Genomic DNA, 7762 nt, shown 5'->3' with positions numbered 1-7762 from the left:
TTTTCGTAATTCAACCCAAAAATTACGGAGCTAAATATTTGAAAACAAATATTTTGTAAATTGTGTTTTAAACGGCGGCGCGTTTGCAGTTGAGCAAACACATTGATATGTATTCTTTTCTTTTTTCTTTTATGTTTTAATGTGTCATGATAAGACAATTTTTAATCCAAATAATGGTCCTGTTGTTTTGTATTCTCTATTAGATATTAGGCCTATTTGTTATTTTCGACCATTGATGATATTGGCTTGACTCGACCTAAATATTTTATCGCCAAGCAAATTTAACAAGTCTTAAGCCCTACGTATTTATTTACTTTTAATATTAGTGTATTGCAGCTATTAAAAAAAGTATAATACTATGAAATTAATTAAAAAATTTACAACATTTTCAGACGATTGATTTTTATAGATGTGTACTGTGTAATTAATTTAAAAAATGTACATTTTCAAACAATTTTAACACTTTTAATTGATCTAACTATAGGCCTATATTTTTGGGTCAGGATGAGCTAGACAGGTTTTGACAAAGGTTCGACCATTGTTCGAATAAATATTGATTAAAGGAAATATTTTACCAGCTAATAAATTTAACAAGGCTTAGGTATAATGACTTTTATAATCGGTGTATTGCAGCTATTAAAAAAGTCTAATAATGTGTAATTAATTACAAAATTTTACGATTTTTCAAACAACAGATTTATATAGATATTTATATTAACTTCCTGCATATTTCTATTAAATGGATTATTGGCATGCCGGGAAGACCGAGGTATACGGTATGCATTGTTTTACATTTTGAAGTGTTTATCTGCATTAGATTCACGTCAGACCAATAAAGAATGATGTTAAGGTCACTTTGTAGGGAAACAACGAAATAAATTTCTTATTGGCTTTCGATTTGTGCGATGACGAGACGCTAGAACGGAATCACTCATGCGTGACCGTCCTACCTGGCGTCCTACCAAGCCTGGGGTCCTACGTTCGCTGATATTGCACTTTGTGACAAAAGCACCACATTTGACATAAACCTTCTTTGCGGTCCAACTAATAATCCTAAAAGGGGTGCCAAAAATTCCGAACAATCTGATGGCGTCATTTAGGCCATTATTTACATATATATACTATAAATATGTAAAAATAAAGGGTTCATATAAACATATCAAGTTTGGTATCAAATTGAAGCTCATAAAGTGGACATTATACACTTAAAATGTATTGTGAGGTGTCTATACGCCAATAAAGGTAATTTAAGCCGCACCCCTTTTCTATATATTATGCAAAATGTATGTGACATTTAAATAAAAATCATATTAACATAGCAAATTTTATATCAAATTAAAGCTCAATACATGCACATAACTCAATCACATATTAAAAAACTATCATGTCTGTGTATTTCTGCACACGATGCCGTAAAAACTGTTCTAAAAGGTTTGGATGTAGCTTCGCCACACACGACCGGCCTATGCTACTGCCCAGGTTATCGACTTGCGTCGGTCGGTTTTGATATCGTACTACTTAATATAGGACAACAAGCTATTTTTTTTGTATAGGGCTGAGTTAGAAAAGACTCAACATTTATTTTGCCAAAATTGGCCCGGTTGGCCCACAGTTGGACTTAGGAAACACTAACTTACTTTGGCCTAAATTATGATGTCAGGATACACACAATTTTACTGGGGAAATTTTTATAAACAAGTAAGCTAAGCCGCCAGATACTCTCCGCAGTGGCGAAACCACCCCTGAAAGTGCCTAAAAATGTCCAATTTCCCCACCCCCTCCGCATTTCTTGTTAAGGTAGGCCAATTTCCACTGATAATTGCACATTTTAGGAAGTTTTGAGAGGATTAGATAGGCCCTATGTCGTATTGTTTTCTATACTGGGGGTTGGGGTGAGGTAGAGGGTATCACACCGGGTCATAAATTACTATATGATAACAAGATTATCATTTATCAAAATACTTCTCTCATTTCTTTTATTTTCTATATGAACAATTGCTTTTTAGCTTTCTATCGTTGTCGTTGTCGTTGCAAGTATATAAACAGGCCTTTACGCGCCGGACTTCACAAGTTGTGGTTATGGTAATCCTCAAAAGTATAGAAAAAAACAACATACTGTTTTAATATTCTATTTATTTATTATTTATTTATTAATCTATCATATATTCTAAGAAAATTAACATCAGGTATTATCGAACGCGATTAAAATGCAGGTGGGTGGGTACGATTCATCTATAAGAATTCAACCATCCTCTTCGTCCGTGCCCCTTCCAGAGTTCCTGTTGGTTTCAAGGTTGGAGAGGCCTCATAGACTCAGCCAGGGATATGATGGGGGCCGGGTTGAATTAAGTCACTTTTTGATTGAAGAAATGGTTAGATTTTAGTATTACTCGATGAGGTCATATGAACATCATTGTTTATATTAAAATATTGTCATTGTCACTTTTACGGATTTGTAACTTGTTTTAAGGTGTTTCGCACTTTTGGTACAATAATACTGCAGGTAGACTTAGTCCTGCCTCGCATGGAATCAGTTAAACGTGGTCACACGAGGGTAGATAGGTAGCTCGCATGAATTGCATGGCTCGCTCACTCGCAGTTTATCAATACCTCAAGATTACCAGTGGGTACTGGTATGATTAAACACACCATAAACTTATTTCAGCTGCAAAATTATGGAGTTGTCTCGGGAGCTGATTTTGTGTTCCATATGTGCTTGATCCAATTAATGTGTGTATTGCAAAGAGCTTAGAGGATTTGGTGGCATGAAGCGTAACATTATTAATGTTGGTGTAATGTTAGCTAATAAAAATGAAAATTGCAATATTTATGGTTTTTATTACATATAGTTTATGAACACCTTTTATAGTTGGTTATCATATTTTTAATATACAATATTTTATCGGCTTATTAATTCGATAATAAAATAATAATTATTATTCATTTTCATTTTACATTGGAATTGGCTCATCATGTGGCACATTCTCATAGAGCAGCTTAGCTCAGTCGGCTAATCTGGTGGTAGCCACTGTGTGTGCACTAAACCGTGTAGATCTCTAGGTCCCCGGTTCAATTCCCACCGCTGCCGCTCTAATTGTGTTTCAGCTGAAGCTGGAGGGCTGAAATACAAGTTACAATAGCGCACCGTCTTTCGGATGAAACGTAGCCGTTGGCCTGTGTGCATTTATGACCCATGTGCACGTTAAAGAGCGCAGTACAATCTTCGGAAGAGAATAGGTCTCCCGGCGTACTGCCAAGTTCACTACCAGAAGGACCCACTGGAAATGTTAACAATTTAGGAGTTTCAAAGGCTTATTTAATCGATTTTATAGTGTACTAATATGTAAAAATTACATATAGGCCTAATTGTTGTTTTCTCCCTGACGAAGTGTGGTTTTTCTCCCCGACGGGGGCCACCCTGCATTATTCATTAGTATTTACCTATCAGTTGAGGTAGGGCTAAATAACTTTTAGCTAATATAGCTAACTACTTTGTTCTTAGTTTAGTTTTTCGTTTGTTTATTACGCTTTAATATAGTTCAGAAAGAGACAATTTTTGATCCATATGATGGTTTCAAATTTTTTCTTGGATGGTATTTTTTATTTTCGACTTAAAAAAAATTTATCAGCTAATAAACTTAACAAGTCTTACGTATTTAATGACTTTTAATATCGGTGTATTGCAGCTATAAAAAAAAAAAATTCATGTGGTAATTAATTAAAAAAGTTTACGAGATTTCAAACAACTGATCTTTATAGACATGTATATTAACATATACATATTTCTTTTGATAATTGATCTAATTAATGCTTACATAATGTATATATATATATTCCAGGTTGATATTGCTGACAGTTGACGTACAACCTCTGCTGGAATCAGACGTTAAATTTAAAGTGAAGTTCGAGTGAAAAGTTATTTACTGGTTACTGTAACAAGGTATGTCCATAGGCATTTATATTTTTTTATGGTGGTTTTATATTTCAAATTCTGTACTAATTTTTTTTTAACGTCCACATGAGCTATACGTGGTGTAAACTGTGGCTTTCCATAACTCTGATCCGTACATTTTGTAACAAAAAACATTTCGGAAAAGTAATGTTTTTGTTACAAATTCCCGGCTATAAAGCCTGGATTATTGACTTTCTGAGGTCTGAACTATATTGCACTACAGACCAACTCTTAAACTCTGTTTTAAATGATTATGACCGAGAATTCAACCCTCTAGCTACAAATAAAAGGGGGAAGTGTTGGAATTGAAAAAGAAACTAAAGGTTTTTAAAAATTTCCATGGTTCAGCTCACATGGTATCAGGGTATCAGCTCACTGAATCACGCTGTTTTTTGTTTTTGTTTTTATTTTTGTGTTTTTTTTTTTTTTTTTTTTTTTTTTTGTATTTATATACATTAGTATAGCTATAACTTTTACAAAACCAACTAATTATAACAGTCAGTAAGAGTTCTGTCAAGAAGAATGGTGAATATAAAGGTGAAAATTACCAACAGATTACATAGTCAGTTCAAACAAACCTTATGTCGCGCACACCCGTGATTTTACACCCTAGCACTGCTGCACCCTAGGTAACGATAATGATGGCCACTATTATGATCATTATGATCGTTTTCACCGTCATCATCACCAAAAGTGTTTTCCTCTTCCATTTTTCTTACTTAAATCAATCTATCTATTTGTTATTTGTTTTCCCTTTTCTTACTGCAGTTTTTCATTATGGGCTGTAAGTTGATTTTCCTATTTGTCTATCTTGGAACGTATTCTGCAACCATCGCAGGTAAGACTCACAATAAATCCAAAAATGCTTTACCTTTATTTTCTTTAAACATATATCTTCTTTATACAATTTTCTGAAGTAGACTTCAATTGTAAAACGATATTTGAAGATTTTTTTTTGCGGAGCAGGTAAACTTAACGTCTCCTTAGAGTAATGTCTACCGCCCTCTTACTTAGATCTCACTAATATATTACGAAGAGTTCTGAGGGATGGAATGGAGCCCCAGAAAGGGCAGTTGATGGCGACCCTGATACTGACTACGGACAAAATTCCTGCTCACACACTCGTAAGTAGCCGTACACACGTTTGAAGCGAGCCAATTGCCTTGTTAGGAACGTGTATGCCTATGTAATTTTTAGTTTCATTAAAGAGCCAATATTGACAATAATTAACAATAATTATAAAAACATTACTAGACACACGCCGAAAGTGTATCCTCTTTCCACATTTGACCTTTCCATTTGTGTATATATTTCCCACGTTCCTACACCGGAACCTCCCTAAAATTGCATATTGTTTCCTTGGCTACGACGATTCTTTCCAGAAAGGTGATGATATGCATTACCATTTTTTTTTATATCCATGTCTGGGAAGTTCAATTCCCTTTAAATGGTTTAAAACGGCAGGACTTTAAATGACCCTCAATGATGATGATGATGATGATGATTTCACTGCACACAAAAAATGTAAGCATTGAAAGGATGTGTTACGTCTCTTCCTCATCATCTTCATCGTTGTCATTGTCGTCGTCGTCGCCGCTGTCGCCGTTACCGTCATCGTCATCATCATCCTCATCATCATCATTGTCGTCATCGTCATAATGTCATTGTCATTGTTATTGTTGTTGTTATTGCTGTTGTTTTAGTTGTTGTTTATTATTATTATTATTTTGATTATGGATGTCAATGATGATATTAAAAATAATTCATCCTTACATATAGAGAAAGCAGTTAACAATTGGTGGATGGTAGATCTAGAAAGGCCCTACAGGATTGCATATGTGAGAATTTACAATCGAGAAGGTATGTCAATGCGTCCATATTATAGGATATTTCAATAATATATAATAATGCTAGCAATAAATACGAACTTCCACTGAAGCATTATCGGCAATGACTTACACTAAGCAAATAAATCAAAGGCACGTAGTAGTGCATTCAAAAAACTAAATGGAGGTGTACCGCTATATGAAAGAAGAAAGAGGGGCAGACTAAGGAGGGAGCTGGAGAGATGAGCTGGTATTGAAAGAAGAGACAGCGGCATGGAGAATATTAACAGATGGTTTGATTGAGATTGAGAAATACTGAGAAGGATGAATGATGAATATCATAGAGTAACTGTTAATCTTTGATACTGGTTCACTTCCACCCGATGCTCTCTCTGACTTTCGTTGGTATACTCTGTGTTCAAGCTGAGTATGCAGAATCCGATATACACATGAGAATATGAACCAGTACAAAATTTCGAATAAATCATTTATTTTAAAAAAAAATTATGTAATGCATCATTAGAAGCCTTTAATATTTCCAAGCATAACAATGGCACAATTAGAAAATATATTGTTTGGCAGTATTTATTGACAGATAATGTATAAATTTGATACCATTAAATATACTCAGATTGCTGCAAGGAACGATTGGCTGGCGCCCAGGTTCGTGTAGGAGATAATTCTGATGGTATGCTGACTAATACCGAATGTGGAACGCCTATAACTGATGCAGAAATCAATGCCGGGGCCGTGATAGTCTAGATGTGTATAAGAGACAGGCTGTACACACACTCGTAAGTAGGCCTACACTCACTTTTTGAAGTGAGCTGCATGTTTTGTTAGAAACGTATATGCCTGTCTCTTATACACGAAAGAATGAAAGAATCAATGAATCAATGCACGAATGAATGGTGATATTTGAGTGGAGTTGAATAGCTTGGTGGTTAAGATGCTTGCATTCCAATCCCAGGGTCCTGGGTTCAATTCCTGCCAGTTGCAGGATTTTTTCTCACGACATAAACAACTCCACTCCCTAAATCTCATATTGAGATTTAGTTTGTGTAAAGCATCGTGTGTGTGTGTGTTTATGTTTGTCTTGTGTATGGATTGTCACCTACAAGTAGGACAGTGATATATATTCGCTATTGGCAATCCTTGGCACATTATGTTGTGTGCCTAAAGAAAGAATAATAATAATAATAATAATAATAATAATAATAATAATAATAATAATAATATAATTTAATAGTACAAATAATGAAGAAAGTCAACTCAAAACTCAGAATACAAATAACTCCAACGGCAAATTTACAACAAAAATCACGATAACAAAAAAAAATACAAACAAAAAACAAAAACAAAAACAAAACTGAACGGGATGTAGAAAAGATGAAATAAGAGATTTTAACAATTTCTTAAAGTTATTTAAAGAAGGTGATGTCACGACACAAATCCTATTTACTATTATTATTATTATTTAGATGTTATTGTGCAGCAAACTTTAGATGGTCGCATTTTTTGGCTGTATTTTTTTTAATCGAATATGTTGCACAATAGACAAGGACTAATTAGGTAATTAACTGAATTTACATATATGCTAAAAATAGCTAAAATAATTAAATTGGGGTCCATTTTGGATATGAGCTTTGCACATTTGAGGTAAAATGTTATTTTATATTTTTTGTCACTTATGTGAAATAATATTTAGTATATTAGCATCTTTTAATATCGTAAAAGTACAATTATTGGTAATAAAAGGTTTAAAAATGGCGGCCATTTTGAAATTGTTGGCTACCCACCTCCGCATAAAAAAAATGTTGTACATACTTTTTTATATTCAGTGATGACTATTTTACAACATATCCATTTTTTAGAAAATATTCAACCTTTGATTTTGCTACAATTCGTACGACACTATAAAGTGGCAGAGTATTCTATAATGTATAGAGCAAGATTGCTGTTTATAATTGTGCGGTCGAGGTGT

The 7762-nt window shown here is 34.0% G+C and overlaps 1 long non-coding RNA gene across 1 annotated transcript; it reads left to right on the top strand.

The window, feature by feature from the left end:
* The first annotated feature begins 4981 nt into the window (after positions 1 to 4981).
* Positions 4982 to 6535, top strand: LOC117112084. Its single transcript, XR_004445977.1, has 3 exons — positions 4982 to 5076; positions 5732 to 5812; positions 6410 to 6535. It is a non-coding gene; the product is annotated as an uncharacterized LOC117112084 (long non-coding RNA).
* Positions 6536 to 7762: the final 1227 nt, after the last annotated feature.

The sequence above is a fragment of the Anneissia japonica genome, unplaced genomic scaffold (assembly GCF_011630105.1).
Source record: "Anneissia japonica isolate Jap-2015-1 unplaced genomic scaffold, ASM1163010v1 scaffold14758_len7735_cov133, whole genome shotgun sequence".
NCBI classification, from domain to species: domain Eukaryota; kingdom Metazoa; phylum Echinodermata; class Crinoidea; order Comatulida; family Comatulidae; genus Anneissia; species Anneissia japonica.
The sequence above is the reverse complement of the archived record's forward strand: the minus strand, read 5'-3'. Positions and strand labels throughout refer to the sequence as shown.